The sequence below is a fragment of the Apium graveolens genome, chromosome 11 (assembly GCF_009905375.1).
Source record: "Apium graveolens cultivar Ventura chromosome 11, ASM990537v1, whole genome shotgun sequence".
Classification (NCBI taxonomy): Eukaryota; Viridiplantae; Streptophyta; class Magnoliopsida; order Apiales; family Apiaceae; genus Apium; species Apium graveolens.
The window spans coordinates 191967892-191989985 of NC_133657.1; the positions used below are offsets into that span (position 1 = coordinate 191967892).

Genomic DNA, 22094 nt, shown 5'->3' on the forward strand with positions numbered 1-22094 from the left:
ATTAAACGGTATAGTTTGTACTCAACCCCCCCTTCTACAAACATATTGGGACCCAACAATTGGTATCAGAGCCTTCTGATTAACGAACAAATCAAGATCCTAGACTTTTGTGATTTTTCAACTCCTTAAATTTTTATTTATTCAAAAATTCATAATGACTTCACAAAAAGTTGGAACCGTTAAAATTCCACTATTTGATAATGAAAATTATATTATGTGGAAGAAGAAGATGCTCTTGTTTTTACAAGTTGCAAATCCCAAATATCTGAACTTGTTAAAGAAGGGTCCAAAAATTATATTATGTGGAAGAAGAAGATGATGTTGTAATTACCAAGGCTAGAACCTATGCAATAGAGCCTTTGGCTTTTACTCCTGTTGAAAAGGAAGAAGCCTCCTTGGTTGCCAGCCTTCAATTAATTTTAGTTGATTCCCTTGATTCCTTGATGAACAGACATGTGATGAATTGTAAAAATTCCAAACACATCTGGGAAACTATTGAGGTGATTAATGAAGGTACAGAGGAAGTTAGGGAGACCAAGTTAGAGATCCTAACCTCTGAGTATGAACATTTTAAATCCAATCCAGGAGAAGGAATTACTGAAGTGTTCGAGAGATACAATGCTTTGATCAACAACCTGAACATGAATGGTAAATTTTATTCAATCAGGGAGATCAACAAAAAGTTCCTTTTAACACTGCCAACTCATCTTGAACATAGAATCACTGCCATAAGAGAAGCTAGAGATCTGAGTGAGATTTCTTTGGATAGACTCTATGGTGTGTTAAAAACCTATGAGTTGGAGCAGATTCAGGAAAAGGAAGTCTACGGGAAAGATAGAGTGGTCAGCACATCTACTGCTCTATTAGCTGAAGGTCAACAACAACAACAATCTCAACAGTTAGAGAGAATGGTACAGTATTACAAGGCTGAGGAAAATGTGTTAGTAGCAGAATATGAACCTCCTACTACAAATCAATCCAGTGATGATTTTTACTCCTTGGAAGAGCTGGAGCAATTAGAAGATTAGTCAATGGCCCAGATTGTCAAGAGATTCTCTAATGTCAGATTCAAGAGAAATCCCAAGTTCAAGTACAAGTCCAACTACAACAGATTCCAGACAGGTGGATCTTCATCCTCTAACACCAGTAGTGGTGGATACAAAACATGGATGGTTGATCGGAGCACCATTAGATGCAATACCTGCAATGAGTTGGGACACTTTGCCACAGAATATAGGAAGCCAAAGCAAGTAAGGAAGAACTCTTATGCTTCAAATCAGAAGAGTAACTCTGAAAGGGCTTATCTGGCAAAGGGAAGAAGCTGGGATGATACTGATAGTGAAGATGATGAAGAAGGGAATCTTTCTCTTATGCCTATTGATGGAAATACTTCATCGTCAAGAAAAGAGGTAAAATTTACTGATGATGAATTAGTTTATCATATAAGAGGTTCCTTAGATTGTGCTCGTCGGGATAATGAACTGTTAAGTCAGCAGATCAAAGACCTTGAGAAAGAGGTCAATGAATTAAGACTTGTGCACATTAATCAAGACAAATTAAAAGAAAAAGTATCTTTTCTTGAGAATAGAGTTAACTGTTATAGACAACTCGAAACTATTCTCAAAGACAAGATCACCGGTCTTGAGACTAAGGTTAAAGCTTATTTCAATTCTTGTTCGAAGGCTAAAGAGTTCTACAGTAAGCAAGATGTTAATCAAACATCTGGAATAGGTTTTGATTACAATGCTACTATTGGAGAATTAGGCATAAACTCCTCTTCTCATGTCTGTGCTAAAGGTAGGGAAGTACCACATGTGCTTAAGGGTGTTGATAAACCCTTCTATAAAGGATCAATTACTGAATCATTTGATGAGACCTCCTTTATTATTAAAGAAGAAATACGTGTTGAAGATCATGCTAATGAGAAGGTTGTTTCCAAGTCAAGTGTCTCGAAAGTTCCAGTCAAAGTTGTGAAAGTAACTGAGACTAACTCAGACACACATGAGTTGGATAACAAAAATGACATGTCTACCATGCATAAATTGCCTGTTATTAATCCCTCTCATAAAATATGTGGTGTTCCTAATTTTATATCTTGTGCTTTCAATTTGATGTATGCTTATTTTAATGGTAAGCATGTTTCTAGTGATATGACTACTCCTCGTCAGCATGTGAATAATAGGAAGCATGATAGGTCTAAGACTGCTAGTCCTTGTAAGGGTAGAAAGGAGACATTTGTGCCTAAGCCTAAACAGAAATTTGTTAAGGCTGTTTACAAGGTCAAATATTTAGTCATTGAGAAAGTTGAGAATATAAAAGTTAAGAATGTTGTTTTGCCTGATAAAGGCCAATTCTACAAGTATGCCGGACCCAACCAAGTTTGGGTTCCGAAGAAGGTCTACTCTATTTGTAGTGCAGGGCAGTAAACAGGGGGAACCGGTAGTGTGGATTCTTGACAGTGGATCGTCAAGACATATGACCGGAGATAGAGCCCTTCTATCAAATATGGTTGAGAAAGCTGGCCCACTGGTTACCTTTGGAGATCACAGTAAATGTTTAACTGAGGGATATGGCTGTTTGCAAGCTGGTAATATTATCATTGAACTCAAACTTCTTTCAACATTAGTGATTTCTTATTTCATTTAAAATCTTTTAAAATCACTATTGCACATCATTTCTCTCAAAAGATTAAATGTATAATTTTCATTCATTATAGATCTTAAGTACATTTTATCTCTATATTGCCATATGTTCTGTGATATAGGTTCAGTCTACAATGGCTTTCTTTCATTGACAGTCATGAGGATGAAAACCCGCAACTTATATCCCAGATTGTAAAGACAAACACAGAAACATAACCAACCAACACTCTTTTACCACTAAAATGAAGTATAAATGAGCGTGAGGGAGATAGTTCCTTAGTGTACCACATAAGGAAGGTTCTGAAGTCAACCCAGCAGCTCTGTCTCCTACAAAGATGAGTAGTATTTAAACCAAGACAACTACTAGCCCCATACATCTTCTCAAAAAGATGTAATGGATGAAAAGGCATAAAAACAGTTACTAGATTCATTCTCTCAATAGGGTGCGTCTATTGATAGTTGCCTGTCGTCCAAGGCATCCGATGTAGTGTCACCACCTCAAACATAAACAATTCTTGATGCACAATGAAAGGTTACACACAGAAAGGATGAGTTCACAGAAATATGAGTTTCAATCATTTTAAGGTCAGATTCGATTGTTCAAGGTTCTTTAATGGACCAATTGCCTTTACAGCTGTTAGGAGAGGATATTGATCCAAAAGCCATATATCAGTGGTCAGTGTCTACCTCCCCAGGCATAAATCCCCTGAATGCATCTGCGGATAGTGGATCTGACATAGGCGCAGATCGGCAACTTGTTGACAATGATTCAGATATTACCTGATGAGTCACAAGGAAATGTCTTCACAGACATTAGAAGGGAACTTTGATCTTTATGCTAAATTCGTTGGATCATTGTTTACCTTCCCAGAATTTAAATCTGGAACCCTAAAGCGGAAACTAGCAACTTGTAGCTTATGACTCAGATTCATCTGACAAGTTTAACAAGGATGGAGATTTGCCAACTCCCATTGCACCACCTATGACCTCCTTAAGGATGCCTAAGGTGATTTTCCTTGCAGGTACAGCTGAATTTTGGAGCTATGAGAGGAGTGATACACTTGTGAGAATGAGTGTAAACATGAGTGGAGAGAAGAGTGAAACACATGTGAGGTACACTAAACAGAATCACACACTCACAGTGAGGAAGCAAGAGAAATTACTTGTTCTTTCTTTCCTAACCAAGTGAAATATGAGAACTCCTTCAGAAAACGGCATACATTCCTTCTCTAAGGGGGAGATAAAAGCTTAAGTAATAGTTTGGAGGATTCCTCAACTTAGGGGGAGAAATAGCATGGAGGAAGAAAAAGATCCTACATATGTACACTACACCACACCATTGTTGTTTGTAACTACGGATCCTATTGTACGGGAGAGGTGGTAAACACATGGTGATTTTCTAGTAAGGGGAGAAGCTATTTTCCAAAAGGGGAGTATCATTAGTTTTTATCTGCGGATTCTATTGTAAGGGAGATGTGGTAAATGAAGGTGATCTCCTTTAAGCAGTTGATTCTTATAGGGGGAGAAACAAGAGAGATATGCGCTTCTCAACAGGAAATGTGGTTGTACAAAAGAAGATGAAACTACTTGAAGATATGTTCAGTCTAGAGGAACATCTATTTGGAATCTGGAAAATATTAAATATAATCCAGAACTTTTCTGCTATTTACTTTGCATTTCTGTTTGCATCTTTTCCTTATTTGTTAGTTGAGTTATCCTCTAGGTATTTGTTTTTATTGTCTAACAAACAAATAAGGGGAGATTGAAAGGCATATGTCATATCCTATTTGTTTATTCGAGGATTTAACTCAACTCAAATAATAATGTAACAAGTAAATAGTGGATCTACCGTCAAAGAGATCTCTCAAATAACATCACTAGAAGAAGTTCAAGAAATTGATCAAGCGTCAATGATATAAATGAAGATTGTGGATTTAATCAAGTGACAAAGATCTTGTCATGGTATCAGATAATTACAGGGATTTAATCTGAAGAAAATCAAGTATCAAAGTCAAGACATGAAGAAACGTCACGGAAGTTAGTCACTCATGAACCAGACAATACATCGAGGGACAGTACATCGAGTGTCAACATTGAAGTGGTGGAATTGATTCATAATTTTCAGAAGATTTTCAGAAGAATGGTTGCAGTTCAAGTATAGTATTAATTCTTTATTAATTAATTAAGTCATATAATTTAATTAAGAAAATAAATTATATCTGCAAAGAATAATTTATTGATTAATTGAATTAATATTAAGAATTTTCTGAATTATAATTGAATTAAAATCAGTTTTAATTCAGTAAGACAATTAAGATTGAACTGGCATGACAATCAGGATTGTCATACGGATTGTCATGTCAGGCCTTTTTCAATTGTCTCACCGAAAGTTCTAGCAGCGAGGAGATAGTCTTGCCATTTCAGTTTGATAGTCTTGTTAGTTCAACAGATAGTCATACCGATTGTCATGCTAGTACAACAGATTGTCATACCGATTGTCTTGCTAGTTCAACAGATTGTCTCACCAATTGTCTTGGTAGTTCAAGTGGATTCTGTTGATTGATTTATTTAAAAAACAGAAGCAGCATAAGACATTCAACATATATTACAAGTCAACAACTCAAGAACAAAACAACAGCAGCAGACTAAACATTTGATCTTTCACTGCTGCAAATTCAAGATCAACAATTTCTAGTAATTAAAGTTAAATGCAAACCACTAGAAATCATTCTCTTATTCTTGTGTAACTTCTAGCGGATCAAAATCCCTAGAACTTAATCTCAAATTGCTTCTAGCATTTGATTCTTTTTATTGCAAAAATAGAAAAAGTTCATGTCGAAATTATTCTAGATTTGTGATAATTAATTTGAGATTAATACCTTGTAATCGAAACCGTTGTTGTAACACCTTTCAAATTTAATAATATGTTTATTTAACTTGAATTTTGTTTCAATTTTTATTCCGCACTGAATTTGATTAAACGGTGTAGTTTGTACTCAACCCCCTTCTACAAACATATTGGGACCCAACAATACAAACTATATCAATGGTGGTCCAAACATTGGAAGCTATTCTAGTACACTAAATCATGAAAACTCTATAAATCACAATTTTAAATAAATTTGGAAAATAATACAATGAATAATAGAGAGTATTAACTAAAAATATTTATTATAGCTTCTTTTTAATTAAACAATAAGTTCAATAAATTACATAAAATCACTAACTAATTCTAACTTCTTCTGGTAGCTCCCTCCGATGTCTTTCTTTCTATTTTATCTAATTTTTTTCCTTTTAAAACTACAAGAAAAACAACATTAGACAACACTTATCACACAACAGTTGAAAAAAAACTGTTGTCCCGAAATGACAAACAACAGTTTTATTTTGCCCTCTTATAACCATTGTCTAATCCAAGGTTCATATAACGGTTTTGTGAACAGTTGTAAAAAAAATAACAAAAAGGTGGAGTTTGCACAACAATTTTTGAGAACTATTATCTTGATATGCTTCACACAACTGATGAGTAACCGTTGTAAAATGTTAGACAACGGGTTTTTAAATCTGTTATTTTAATACATATCACAAAATGGTGCAAGTAACCATTGTAAAAAAATGCACAACATTTTCTTTAAACTATTATCTTAATACCCTTCATACAATAGAATGGTTAACTTTTGTAAAATAGTAAACAACGGTTTATAAAGAGACAACAACTTATGAAGGTGTTGTCTAAGCGATCCCGAGACAATGGTTAATTTAAAAGTCTTTCCGTTGGATGTTTACCTTTCAGACAACGACTTTTAAATGGGCCTCAGACAAACGTGGCACCACCTGATTGGTGGAAAATATTTCATCCGGATGGCTTAGTTGGAAAAATCTAGCCCATTGATTAACTTCACCTGGATCACTTAGTTGGCACTATAAGAGGCCTTGATTTTCTGAAGGTGTCACACAACATTTTTTTAGAAAACTGTTGTTTGATATCGAATTCATAAATTGAATCTCGAATAATTTTAAATGATTTTTTGAATGATCCAAACGTAAAGGTGTTAAAGTATATATATTTTAGTCATATAAAAAAATTATAAAAAATGAAACATATCTTTACTGACTTTATACGGAAAATTCAGGAAAACTACTACTACCCTAAACGAGATTCATTCCCGAATAAAAAAATAATTTTTTAAAATAATTTTTTACACGATCCAACCGTACCGATGTTAAATTATATTGATTTAGTCATGTGTAAAATTATTAAAAAAATCAAACTTATCTTGCATGACTTTGTAAGGAAAATCGAGTAAAAGTACTATTCCCTCTAATGAGATTCGTTCCCGATCAACAAAATTATTTTTTTAATGATTTTTTGAACGATCCAGCCATACAGATCTTAAAGTATATAGATTTTAATCATTTAAAAAAATTATAAAAAAAATTCAAACTTATCTTGAATAACTTTATAAGAAAAATTCGGTAAAAGTACTACTACCCTAAATGAGATTAATTCCCGAATAACAAAATAATATTTGAAAAATATTCTTTAAACGATCCAACCATACTGATGTTATATTATATGATTTTAGTCATGTGAAAAAATTATAAAAAAATAAAACTTATTTTGCATGACTTTATAAGGAAAATTTTGTAAAACTACTATTCCTTTTAATGAGATTTGTTCCCTATCAACAAAAATATTTTTTAAATATTTTTTTGAATGATCCATCGTAAGGATGTTAAAGGATATAGATTTTAGTGAAATGAAAAAATTAAAAAAAAAATCAAACTTATCATGAATGACATTATAAGGAAAATTAGGTAAAAGTACTACTACTTTAAACGAGATTCTTTCCTCAATAACAAAATAATTTTTTAAAATAATTTTTTAGACAATCCACCTGTAAGAATGTTAAATTATATTGATTTTAGTCAATTGAAAAATTTTAAAAATAAAAAAACTTATCTTGCATCACTTTATAAGGAAAATTCAGTAAAAGTAATATTCCCTATAATGAGATTCGTTCCCAATCAACGAACTTATTTTTTAAAATGATTTTTTGAACGATCCAACCGTACGGATGATAAAGTATACAGATTTTAGTCATATGAAAAAATTATTAAAAAATATTCAAACTTATCTTAAATGATAAAGTACTACTACCGTGAACGAGATTCATTCCCAAATAACAAAATAATTTTTTGAACGATCATAACGTGCGGATATTAAAGTATATAGATTTTAGTCAAATGAAAAAATTAAAAAAAACAAACCTATCTTAAATGATATAAAAAGGAAAATTAGGTAAAAGTACTACTACCCTAAACGAGATTCTTTCCCATATAACAAAATAATTTTTTAGACGATCCAACCATAAAAATGTTATATTAAATTAATTTTATTCATGTGAAAAAATTATAAAAAAATAAAACTTATCTTGCATGACTTTATAAGGAAGATTCGTTAAAAGTACTACTACCCTAAAAGAGATTTATTCCCGAATAACAAAATTATTTTTCGATCCAACCGTACGGAAGTTAAAGTATACAGATTTTAGTGATATGAAAAATTAAAAAAAAAAATTCAAACTTATATTTCATGACTTTATGAGAAAAAATCGGGTAAAAGTACAAATCCCTATAACAAGATTCTTTCTTGATCAACAAAATTATTTTTTAATATTATTTTTTGGACGATCCAACTCTACAAATATTAAACTATATTGAGTTTAGACATGTGAAAAAATTATAAAAATATTTCAAATTTATCTTGCATGACTTTATAAGAAAAATCGTGTAAAAGTATTACTCATCTACACGAGATTTATTCCCAATCAACAAAAATATTTTTTTAATTAATTTTTTTCGACAATATAACCTTACAAATGTTAAACTATAATGATTTCAGTCATCTTAAAAAATTTTAAAAAAATTGTATACTTATCCTGCATGATTTTATAAGGAATATTTGGTAAAATGACTAATATTTTTTTATCCTAGGTAACCCACAACCGCTATCATTCTGTTAAGGAAAAATATGATAAAATGACTAATATTTAAACGAGACTTGTTTACGATTGTCTGAAGATTTATCAAACAACGGTTTTTACGACGAATCCGTCGTTTGATTATATACGACAGTTTATTCTCACCTAACCGTTGTAGAACAGAATGTCATACAAAGTCTAAGAAATCATTTGTTCTAAACTATTGTAGAACTATTACAAGTCCAACCGTTTTGTATTATTTCTATGAAACCATTGTGTATCACAAATTAGTATTTAACGAAGGTTAAGACCTATTATTTCAGAATTAATGATCTTTAATAAATGTTTATATAAAAATTTATTTTTAAATATTTTAAAAGTAAATAAAAAATTACATGAAATGAATATTTATTTATAGGAAAAATGTCACTCAAGTTGCAAGAGATGCTACATTACACCGCCATAATTAATTAATTATTTAATTTTAATAAACATATTGAAGGCAGTTCAAGAAAGAATAAGATACCACCAAGTAAATAAATTATTTACATTTATAATTACTCAAATATTTAAATAAATTTAAACTGAACAATTTTTAAAATTAAAATAATATGTAATATTTTTAAAATTGAATCATAACAAAAACAAAAACACTAATTGTAGCCCATTTCTCGATGAATTGTTGAGACGGTATATAAAATATAAACGGGGGCAAAATTGAATTGGGGCTATGTTGGGTTTTATTCTAAACTAGTTTATTGATTGATGTTTTTTATTTCCTTTATTTTGTTTTGCTGGCAAAGAAATCGGACTATGACTTGTCTTTGCTTTCCTGAGTATTTTTTAGGAGCTCTAGGAAATGAACGTTAGCAGAAGAGTTGTTGTAGGACTTTCAGTTTGGTTGTTCCTATTTTCTTGCCACCTTCTATTGTTGTGGCTCTATATTATGTATTTGCAGTAGCAGAATAAAAGTCATCAAGTTAGCGTGCATCTTTGTTTTCTAGTTTAAAATATACATACTTATTATTATCATAAGTCATGTTATATTCCTACAATCTGGTATTAGAGCTCAGGGGACAGTGGTAGAACGAGGGAAAATTTAAAAAGGGGCCATTAGCTTGAGCTTCTTTATGCTGACTAAGGGGAATTACACAACATGGGCTATAAAGATGAAGGTCAACATGCAAGCTCACAGAGTTTAGAGAGCTGTAGAGACAACTGAAAAGAATTTGGAGGACAGAATTGATAAGATCTCTTTGGCGGTGATTTACCAAGGAATTCCTGTGGACATACTTATGTCACTCGCTGAGAAACGGACTATAAAGGAGGCATGGGAGGCCATTAAGATTACGTGTCAAGGTGCTGAACGCGTAAAGACTGCTAGAACTCAAACATTGAAGGTTGAGTTCGAAGCAATGAGCATGAAGGAGTCTGAATCACTCGACGATTTCTTTCTAAAACTCACTGGTTTGGTGACTAATATACGGGCTTTGGGAGAAACCATACCTGAGTCGTATATAGTCAAGAAATTGCTACGAGCTGTGCCTAAGAAATTTCTCCAAATTGCTTCAACCATTGAGCAGTTTGGAGATTTGGAGATGATGTCTGTCGAGGAAACAATAGGGTCCTTGAAGGCGCACGAAGAAAGGTTATGAGGGACAAGTGAAGGAAATGGGAGTCAACTATTGCTCACGGAGGAGGAGTGGGCAAAACGAGAAAGAGGAGATGAAAAGTTTTTGTTAACTCGGGACGAATGGCTGAAACGAGGAAATAAGGGACGAAGAGACACTTCAAGACAGAGGCCTCGAGGTAACTTTGAATTCCGTGAAAAAGATATAATGTGTGGTGTTCATGACAAAGGCAAAATCCAGTATTTCAACTGTAGCTGCTATGGATTCTTTGCCATAGAATGTCAAAAACCAAAACGTGACAGGGACACCAAGGAGGAGGCAATTATTGCACATATACCCGACGATGAACCGACTTTATTGTTGGCCGAGAAAGAAAAAAAGAAAGAAATGGTGTTGCTAATCAACGAAGAAACGACACCGAAACTGAGTAATGAAGGAGTGATAAATAAAATGGAATCAAATTTATGGTATCTTGACAATGGAGCCAGCAATCATATGACGGGATAAAAATCCAAATTTCGCGTGCTTGATGAAAGTGTGGGTGGACATGTGAAATTTGGAGATGGATCGTTGGTCAACTAAAAAGGGAAAAGGCGTAATAGTTCTTAAGTGCAAGAATGGGGAAGAGAAGACGCTTGGAGATGTTTGCTATATAGCATCACTGTGTAGTAACATAATCAGCCTCGGTCAATTGGCAGAAGAAGGTAATAGTTGGTTATGAGAGGTGACTTCTTGTGGGTATGGGGCTGTCAAGGAAATCTTGTGATGAAGGTAAAGAAATTGATGAAGAGACTTTATAAAATCATTCTCAACACCAGCGAAAACAAATGCTTATTGTCAAATTGTGAGAAAGAAAGTTGGTTATGACATATGCATTTTGGACATGTTAACTACAAAGCCATGAAATTAATGTCAGAAACAAAGATGGTACAAGGCCTGCCCAAAATGAGTCAAGTGAAAGAGATATGTTAGGGGTGTTTGATGTCAAAGCAAGCAAGAAATTTATTCCCTTTAAAATCGATTTTTTCTTCCATGCAAGCTTTGGAACTAGTGCATGGCGATCTTTGTAACCCTATATTGGCAAGCACAACTACAGGCAACATGTATGTGTTCCTCTGAATAGGTGACTACACTCGTGTAATGTGGGCTAATTTATTGAGTCATAAAGATGAAGCCTATAGAGAATTTAAAAGATTTCGTTCTTTCGTTGAGACAAATGATAGAGAGATCAGAACTTTTGGAACTGATCGCGGAGGCGATTTCATGTCTAAAGAGTTCATTGCTTATTGTGAAGAAGCTGGAATAAATCGCCATTTCACAGCCTCCTATTCGCCTCAGAAAAATGGGGTGCTTATGTAGGAATTTTAGTCCCTTTCCTTTTAATCTAAATATTCTCTTGTTTTGAAATTCCAGCGTGATCTACTAGTGCAGCTTCATTTTTTTCCACCGACTATTGCCAACAAGTTTTTTCTGCAAACATCTAATTATAATAAAATTAAGTATGAAAGCATCAGATTCACAAGCATGATGTTTTGTTACTTCTATGGAGAAGGCTACTCACGCAAGCAGTGTAGTTAACCATGATTCAGTGAACTTGACTTCCTAACTTATTTGATATTTAGTATATGCTTATGTTTTCTATTATGCAATTTGGATCATTAGTTTGGCTATTTAGTGTTTAAAAATGCAGCTCTGAATTGATCAAGTGCATATATATGGTCAATTGGTCACAAGAATTCGATGTATGTACTGAGTTAATTTCTCAATTCAGGTGCTAGATAGAAATTTATACATTCCATCATGGCAGCTTTGGATTATATCAATTTATCCTTCATATATAAATTGCAATATAGCTCTCTACTATCAGTATGCTCTGTTGTTTTAACCTGTAAGTATTCTGTGTAAGGTTATCTAGACCACTAAATTCAGAGATGGTACATATGCCTTACAACTTGCCTTCATAGCGCTGCTGAGATTCAACTATTCAATTTATCCATCACGTGTGAACTGCAACATAGCTCTATAAATTATCTTCTTATATCAATTTATCCTTCATGTATTGCAATATAGCTCTCTACTATCAGTATGCTCTGTTGTTTTAACCTGTATGCTCTCTGGTAATGATAGATGTTACCCACTTCTATGTAAACCTTCCTTCAGTTGCATCCAAATTTGGCTTACTACCATCCTTTAACCTATACTCTTCTCAACTTTCATATTTAATTAGTGTAATCAGATTCAACTGTAATATTCTACACTGTCGGTTAAAAGCTATGGACACATGAGTTGCTTCACCAAGTCATCAAAAGTAATCTCTGGCTTGCATCTTATGCTTGCAGAGAGTTTATGGCTTACATCATTCAATAGATAATATTACTATATCAAGTTATTGAACAATATCATCAGCACAATATAAAACAACTAGAAAAAAGGATAAAAAAATGTATCTGTAGTGAACCCTGCATTCATCTTTTATCTGGAAAGATAGTAATTGTTTCTTACTAGCCTTCTGATGATAATACATCACGATTAATGTGATTTAAATAGTTTCTTCATTAGCAATATATGGTTACATATTGCATGCAACATGCATATATCTTAGATAAATCATGAGATGTATAACCTGTAGTTTAATGGTTCTGATGCAGATTATCTTTACACTTGAAGGAAAAATAATAATATTATTTGTTCTAATTTTATGCTCTATAGGAAAAGTTTTTTCGTGTTTATTATTCTTTAATTATGATTAATGTAGTCTATACATACATTATCACATTTTGCTTAGGATGTTATCTCGGTGGCATCTATTGTGTCGAACTCAAAAGTGCTATGTGTCTTGTGTCAGACATTCACCTAGCTGCAATTCATATTTCCTTCTTGTATATTCGGTCACTCCAGTTTAATATCCGGAGTCTCAGCAAATAATAGATTATAGCCTTCTACTCGGGTTATATTTTTGAGCTCCAGAACATCTGATTTCTTCTCCAATTAAAATAATAGAATATAACCTTATTTGCTCCAGAACTCCAGTTGAAAATGTTTCAAAAATTCCTTCTCCAATTTGCTGGACTGGATATTCAATTAATGCTTTTAATGTAGTTTTATAATTCTTATGTGTTTACTAATTTAATTTATGCAACCAATCTCTGTGCTTCCTATATCTAAGTCGGGTCGAGATGCACTCTTTGAACCTATGACGACACAAGACTTCTTCTAATCTCTAACAATAACAAAATCAGAATTAAAGCTCTCTTACTTGACCAGGTAGAAACTGCCTTTATTTAAAACTTATTTAAGTGCTATCGAACGATAATAGTTATGCTAACAGATGGAAATCAGGATTTTGAAAGTTCTGGTAAAAGAAAGTAACTAAAGATCTTTTAGATTAACGTATTTAGTCTTGATAATGTATGATGCAACTATTTGGATATACAGGATACAATGGAAGGGTGTATGTGTTTGACAACTATTTGCAGTTTTTTGAACTGATCGCATGTACTTGTGAAAGTCTTATGTTGATAAATATTTGCAGGATGATCACCGAGTTGATGAACATTTACACGAGGATTAGGGACTATTGAAAAGCAGAATGGTGTAAATAGAGGAAACTCTCCTCCTCGGCATAGCTTTTTATCTCCCACTAGACTTGATAATCTTGTATATTTGAGAATTATATTTTTGATTTCGATAATGTTGTATATTGGGATGCTTTGTATTAGTTTGATAATGATAAATCAAAGTTTTGATCATTTATATGTGATTGATTTTGCTAATTTTTTTGGTATACCCTCTTATATAGAGAATCGTGGAGAACCATTATTTAAAAAATATAAAATATATAATTTATTTTATAATTTATTTTATTTTACATCATATATAATTATAAATTTTAATTATCAAGTTAAAAATCAAAGTTACACAATTTTTTTTATTTAAAAAATTATTGAAATTTTTAAAAAAGTTTAAATTGGTTCTATAGCAGAATCACCACTACAAGAAAAACAGGCTGAGACAAACCCCTCAATACCGTTGAGTATTGAGGCACCGTCTGATATGCGTATCAGACAACAGTACCCATTTGTTGTCTGTTTGAATCAAAGACAACATCGAGGTCGTATAAAACTGTTGTTTGAAGGTTGGATGAAACAACGGTTTAGCTTAACAGAGTGTTGTTAGACTTCAAGTCATTCAAGTGTTTCTACATAAAAACCTATTATTTAAATATTTGAAACACAATGGTTTAGTTTTACACAACTGTTGGGCTTGACATATTGTTATAATTTTTTCCTGCTATAATAGTATTGTGTGAAACAACTTATTACAACGATCAAGTAAACCTCAATTTGTGTAAATATGTTCAGACAACGCTTTATTCATTTGTAACATTTGTCGGAATAATTACATACAAGGGTTTTTTATTATTTTATTACAGTTTATTGACATTAGATAATGGTTTAGTAAGATAAAACTATTGTTTCAATTTTACACACAATTGTTTGACAATTTTTATACACTTGTCAAGTGTATCTTCAATAATTATTAACTAAACATTTTGTACATGAAATCTCATGTGAACATAATTACATATAAGAAGTCGAGATACAAAACTTTAACAATCTAATATATATCTTTTACTTTATATGTCTTGAATTTTTCCAAGAAAAAATAATAAATTTAACACTTGAGGACGCATAATTGTTGGAAGTGTGGCTCGAGTGCTCAACAGAGTTGGATAAGTATATGGTATGCCTATCATCAAGCTGAAATGATGATGCATGTCTTGTGGTAGAATGTAGCCAGAGCTTCGTGTTTAAGTACATAAAATGGATGGAGTACAAACTAAGTCGCAACCAAAAAATGAGTGACTAAAAAAGAACCGTAAAAACATGCAGCTTACCCGAAAATTCAGGGCAGCCTCACCGACCATAAACACAAATCGATTGAATGCATATAATTTATTATCAGCTGCCAACCATAACACAACCTTTGAAAACAAAGTCGATGGGGTACTTTTTTCACCTCTCACTAATGAAATAAATTTTTATATATCCCTATAAACTGCTCCATGTAACGATATTATACATCCCTAGATACAAAAAATAAAATTTTCATTCATCGAAATGTTAAAAGTACAGAGTAAATATCATAAGCTTCTTGCATCATTCATCAACTAAAAAGTCTATAGTTAATAATAAAGTATAATAAATTGGATACCTCGTAAAGCTGTTTTTATCTACAATCAGCCTAGATTGCTGGCATTCCAAACTATATTTGTGTTACATTTTCATTTCCTATCGAGATATGCAACCAGCCTTTAAAATTAATTGTTTCAATAAAAAGTTTCAAATGAACTGCCTATTATTATTTAACAGGATTAATTCAGATGAACTAAAAGATATTTTTGAATAAATGTACTGATTAATTGTGTAAAGTGCAGAGCGTGCACAGATAGGTTTAGTCCACCTATTTTTTGGCTCTCAAACTAGTAATGCGTATCATATCATCTTATATAAGATACCCTAGAATTGGTAATGCCGATTAATGTGTCTATAATCCTAAGACTATTGAAAATGAGTCAGAGTATATTAATGAAGGCCAAAAAAAAATTAAAAGATAGAAAAACTTACAGCAATAGAAAGAAAACATGATCAACATACCTTATATCAAAAGTATAAGTGCACCTAAATGTTTGAAGAGAAGCCAAGGATTTTCCCATTTTAAAATCACATGGTCGAAGGCTACTTGATGTTATGTTTGAAGTCACAGAGAAATTTTGACATGTCCATCTAAATAAGATAATGTCAAATGTATCAATTAAAAGGACTAACTAAATCTAAATATGGACAAAGATGAACATGATGAAGCTACCTCCTTGGACTATAACAAAAGTGGATAATCAAGCTTTCATCCAAATTAGTGGCTATAAAAATGTGATGCTTCAGGGACTCCTTTTACAGTCTGCATGAATGTTAACATTAGGAACGAATCAGAAAATACTCAGTTTAACTAAAAAAAGATCTATATTAAAGGTTCTATCACTAAAGTCATGAGTACAACTAAATAAAGTATACCACAATTTTATTCTGTTTATTAAAAAATAATGAAACAATGAGATCATATAAATAATTATCACAGGAAAGACCAGGCAGAGGACTAAAGTTGAATTCTTGAAAGAGCTTTCACTAGTTCATATGTAGATTCAGACCACTTTCATGCCGCCTAAAAGCATTCTTGACCGCCTAAAAGCATTCTTGAGACCTTAAAAACACAAAAGATAGAAGGAGAAATTAAAGTCCATATCTGGATAATTCTAATTACACAATCCACATAGAAAAACTACATTTAAGAATCGTTAACAAAAATTGTGAATTGTGTACATAGATAGAAGGAGAAATTAAAGTACCTGACGAACGTGTTCGGAAACCCAATCAGCATCAATGGACAACAAAGGCGAGGAATCCAAGCGTTGTTTGAGTTTAGAGGATTATCCTCCTTTCTTATTCTTATTTGTCTGATTATTATCAATAAGTGAACAAGCAGGATCTCCAACATCATTTGGAGGCGTATGAACTAAATCGAAAACGAACCCTCTGTCCACTTTTGAGCTCAACCTACCTAGACCTACCTATTTCAATGGAGGTTATAGAGTACTTGGGATAAAGAAAAGAGTTGGATTTTGGATAAAGGAAACAATCACCTGTAGATTAGATCGGAACTCATAAATAACAATCACACAAAAGGGGATAGATACAACCACATTTGTGTAATTAGTGCTTCAAATAGAGGTGGATTGAGATCCCGTAGAAGAGAGATGTGGGTTCCTCTGTGTTCTGTGTGTAAGGAGATAAAAGAGGGAGGGGTGAATTTTAAGGAAGCCGGAGTCCAAACAAAAAAGGGGGGAAATGAAATGTTAAGGGGAAAATAAAATGTTAAGGGGAAACAAATTAGAACCAATAAATTAATTTGGAAAATAGAATTATTGCTTCATTATTCTTATACAATTTATAAAAGATTAATTTCTTTTTTTGATATTTTTTTAATTTTAAAACTGGTTTATTTCAAATTTATTTAAATATTTAAGTACTTATAAAATATAAATAATTTATTTAGTGGTATCTTACTATTTCTAGAACTCCCTTCAGTAATTTTATTAAAATTTATTATTTTTAAATTAAATATTTATTTAATTTTATTTTATATAAAAATTAAAAAGTTGTTTATTATTAGTCTACGCTAACAATTACGGCGATGTAGTGTAGCATCTCTTGCAACTTTAGTGATATTTGTCCTAAAAAATATTAATTTCTTGTAATTTTTTATTTACTTTTAAAATACTTAGATACAAATATTTATATAAATATTTAAAGATCATTATTTCTGAAATAATAGGTCTTAAACTCCATTAGATACTAATTTGTGATAGACAATGGTTTCATAGAAATTATACAAAACTGTTGTACATGTAGTATTTATACAACAGTTTAGAATAAATAATTTATAAGACCTTGTTTGAGTTTCCGTTCAACAAAAGTTAAGTGAGAATAAACTATCATCTATAATCAAACGACGGATTACGTCGTAAAACCCCTTTGATTTTTTTTATAATTTTGTCATATTACTAAATTCTATATACTTTAACATCCGTACGGTTGGATCGTTCAAAAAATTATTTAAAATAAATATTTTGTAGATCGGGAACGAATCTCATTATAGAGAATAGTACTTTTATTCAATTTTCCTTATAAAGTCATGGCATATAAGTTTAATTTTTTTATAATTTTTTCATATGACTAAAATCTATATATTTTAACATCCGTATGGTTGGATCGTCTAAAAAATAATTTTAAAAAATAATTTTATTATTTGGGAAAGAATCTCGTTGAGGGTAATAGTACTTTTACCGAAATTTCCTTATAAAGTCATTCAATATAAGTGTGAATTTTTTTATAATTTTTTCATATGACAAAAATTTATATACTTTAACATCCATACGGTTGGATCATTCAAAAAATTATTTAAAAAATAATTTTTTTGATCAGGAACGAATCTCATTAGTGGGAATGTTACTTTTACCGGATTTTCCTTCTAAAGTCATGCAAGATAAGTTTTATTTTTATTGTAATTTTTTCACACGACTAAAATCAATATAATTTAACATTCGTACGATTGGATCGTCTAAAAAATATTTTTGATAAATTAGTTTATTATTTGGGAAAGAATCTCGTTTAGGGTGGTAGTACTTTTACCGAATTTTCCTTATAAAGTCAATCAATATTAGTTTGAATTTTTTTTAATAATTTTTTATACGACTAAAATCTATGTACTTTAACATCCGTACATTTGGATCGTCTAAAAAATAATTTTAAAAAATAATTTTTAAAATTTAAGAATATGGTATCACACAACAGGTTTTTTTGTGTGACAACTTCATAAAATCAAGGGCTCTTATTGTGCCTACTAAGTGATCTAGGTGAAGTCAATCAATGGGTGAGATTTTACCAATTATGTGATCCGCGTGAAATATTTTCCACCAACACATGGTGCCACGTTTTTCTACAATAGACAACAGTTATTGTCTTGTTAGAACCGTCGTCTGAACCTTATTTAAGAACCGTTGTTTGATGTACAGTATGACCATACTTTTCATAAACACTTGTCTCAAGGTAAATATCCAGCACAAAGACTCCTAAATTAACCGTTGTCTCGGGATCGCTTAGACAACAGCTTCATAAACTGTTGTATTTTTACATTTACAAGACAACAGTTTGTAAACCGTTGTTATAGAGTTGAATTAACAACAGATTTGAAAAACCATTGTTTAACATTTTACAACGGTTACTCATCCCGTTGTGTGAAGCATATCAAGATAATAGTTTTAAAAAACTGTGGTGCAAACTCCACTTTTTATAATTTTTTTTACAACGGTTCACAAAACCGTTGTATGAACCTCGGATTAGACAATGGTTATAAGAGGATAAAATAAAACTGTTGTCTGTCATTTTGGGACAATGGTTCTTTTGTCAACTATTGTCTAATTAGAGTTGTCTGAAGCTGTTTTTCTTGTAGTGCACAGTAGAATCACACTTATTAGAAATTATTCGACTGTAGAATCAAATTTCAAATCAAGTAATTTTATCAAATTTTAATTGTTAAATTTTTTATTATATTTATTATTCTAGATTAGCATCAAATTTTATATTTTTTAAAATAAAATTTTATAATTTATGATGAGATTCTATAATAAAAATAATGGTTCTCCGCGGTTCTTCATATAAGATGGTTCTCCACGGAGTAAAGGCTAATATATATATATGATCGGTAAATATGTAACCACAGACATCGGTTAATGACTAATGTCTTAATATGTCAAATACATCGTTTCTATGTATAGAAGCGTTGTTGTATAAGTACAATTAACATTGTTTCTTTTTTTACACATCAGTTATTGACCGATGTCTTAGTATATCTAATACATCGGTTATTATTTAGAAACGATATATTATACTGTCTTTCAAATCGGTCCAAAAACGATGTGAAAAACAAGGACCTTTTACTACACCCACGTAGACATCGGTTTTTTTGTATTTTTCACATCAGTGCATAACTGTTGTCTAATGACGTTATTCTTGTAGTGATAGTTGCGCACTCTCTGTCTACACTCTTGGGCAAAATGCCTCTTCCTCATCTACCACTCAACGTTCCTTACATTTAAATGCATTGCCTGTTTTTTTGATGTTTTTGCATGCAAAAACACCTATATTCAGAAGTAGATAACATATTTACAAGCTTATTATACGGGCATATCAAAAGAAACATATATCAACTCACATGATTATACCTTAATATTACCAATCAATATGGTGACTAGGTTGAGTCGAGTTGTAAGAACAATGATGATAAACACAATTTATAACCATTTTGTTGTGCTCTATAAGCTTCAAAATAACACTAAAGAGAAATTACCTAAGAGTCATGAGACCCCAAAATATAGGATAAAGGGTTTTCTCCAAATGACTTCCGTTAATCACAAGTTGAACTGTCCATTTAAAAGCACAATAACCAAACATGTCATCAGACAGTAGACACACAAACATCGCTTCTTTGTTCTCTCCCCATAAGAGTCGTCTACTATATCTTACCAGGTGCCTTGCTCCATAAAAGATAATGTTTTCACAAGACAAAAATTTAGGTACACAGCTAATTTGTGATTTCATGCATTATTCTGTCAAGCACTTTGTAGCCCTCTGGATTTCTAGCAAGTACCCACATGCTCCCACCGCCTGCACACATTAAGAAGATGGTTTATATTTCATAATTAATTTAGTAATTCAATAAGAAGCAAAAGAATAATGCATATTTGTATTCTTCAACCACAAGTAATGTATAGATCAAAGTCCGGAAGATCGTATTCCTTGAGGAGTGGAAATTTGAGAACTTACATGTGAGGCGACAAAATACTCCATCAAATTTAGAGCTATTCCCCACCAAATTTGAGAACTTAACATTCGGCGCAATAGGTAAACAGAGTGATATATCTTTGGTTAGTACTGGATAAGAAACATTACTAGGAATATTGTTATCACTTCTGTTGTCGAACCCTTCTGAAGTAAAGCTGGGATTAATATCCATAACACAACCTGCAATATATCCAAGTTTTTGAATTAAGTCTTTGATTTGTGTATTCTTAATTGAAGTTTAAAAACGTATATTAGTTGAACATGTCAAAAATATTTTTATTATCAAAATAAATTCTAATAGAAATGATACAACAAAACCAAACCAAATAGACCCCATTGAAGTGCCACATTTTGTTTGATGTAACTTTACAGTTACAAAGTGTCAACATCTCCACTCATTTAACTAGCAACATCATTATCTGCAATGAGTTGGGTTCCTGCAATCCGAATGGAACACGGAAATTTCTAACTTTGTACAGAATTTTAAAAAGCAAAATGTGGATTATAAAGCAAAATCTATGATTTAATACAAGAAGGTTTATTGCACAGTGAAAATTAAAAACTAGCTTTCTTCAAAGAAGTGATAGTAACATAAACTCCAATTGGAACATTAGCCACATCGATTTCAATTGAATTATACCTTAGAAATAGCTCCATGACCAATAATATAATTAGAGAAAATCAGTACTAACATCAACAAGCTTTCAGAGATTGTAAGCTAATAGAGCGAATTGAGCTTTTCTTAACCACATCCTCCATATTAAGCCAAATAATTATGTCATCTCTCATCAATCTCAAGCACAAAACTAACTTCCGATTAGGGTACTGATGACACTGCCTTCTCCTACGGAAGAGGTTTTGAGCTTCATTGTGAATTAGAGATTAGGATCCTGAGATTCTTCATACTCTGGCTTTGTCGCGGGCTTCACTGCTGCATAGTCGGCCATTTTCAAAAAAAATTTATTATTCTTCTGCTGCTGCAAGTACGATTGATTAATTGTGTATTAAATAAGAATAGGATATATGAATTGAAGATTGATGGGTTAGGGTTTGATTGTTACCTTTGAATTTGCCTCTGGCGAGTATGAGTATGAGCGGATGGCTTTTGGTTTTAGGGTTTTTAGCCCTATTTTATATACAACCCCCTCCCTTCTAAGATTGGGTTGGGCTTTCCTACAAATGTTGGGCTGAAATGAAATATGATGGATCAAATAAATACCTAATTTTACAGGCCCAATTAATCTATCTATACTTCATAGTTTATAATATACTAGTTTAGATCAGACCTTTACATAATTTTTAACTATTTTTTTTGTTATTTTTAAATAATTAATTCATAATAAGAATTAAATTCATATTGACCGTGGTTTGACTATTAAA

General features: G+C 31.9%; 1 long non-coding RNA gene across 4 annotated transcripts; it reads right to left on the bottom strand.

Moving 5' to 3' along the window:
- Positions 1-20136: 20136 nt before the first annotated feature.
- LOC141698172 (uncharacterized) lies at positions 20137-21810 on the bottom strand. Of its 4 annotated transcripts, none has more exons than XR_012564969.1 (5): positions 21776-21810; positions 21355-21645; positions 21038-21151; positions 20697-20894; positions 20137-20537 (listed from the first exon to the last, which is right to left on the bottom strand). It is a non-coding gene; the product is annotated as an uncharacterized LOC141698172 (long non-coding RNA). The 4 variants fall into 4 exon arrangements; XR_012564967.1 differs by having other exon boundaries at positions 21355-21688; XR_012564966.1 differs by having other exon boundaries at positions 21355-21691.
- Between the last annotated feature and the right edge of the window lie 284 nt (positions 21811-22094).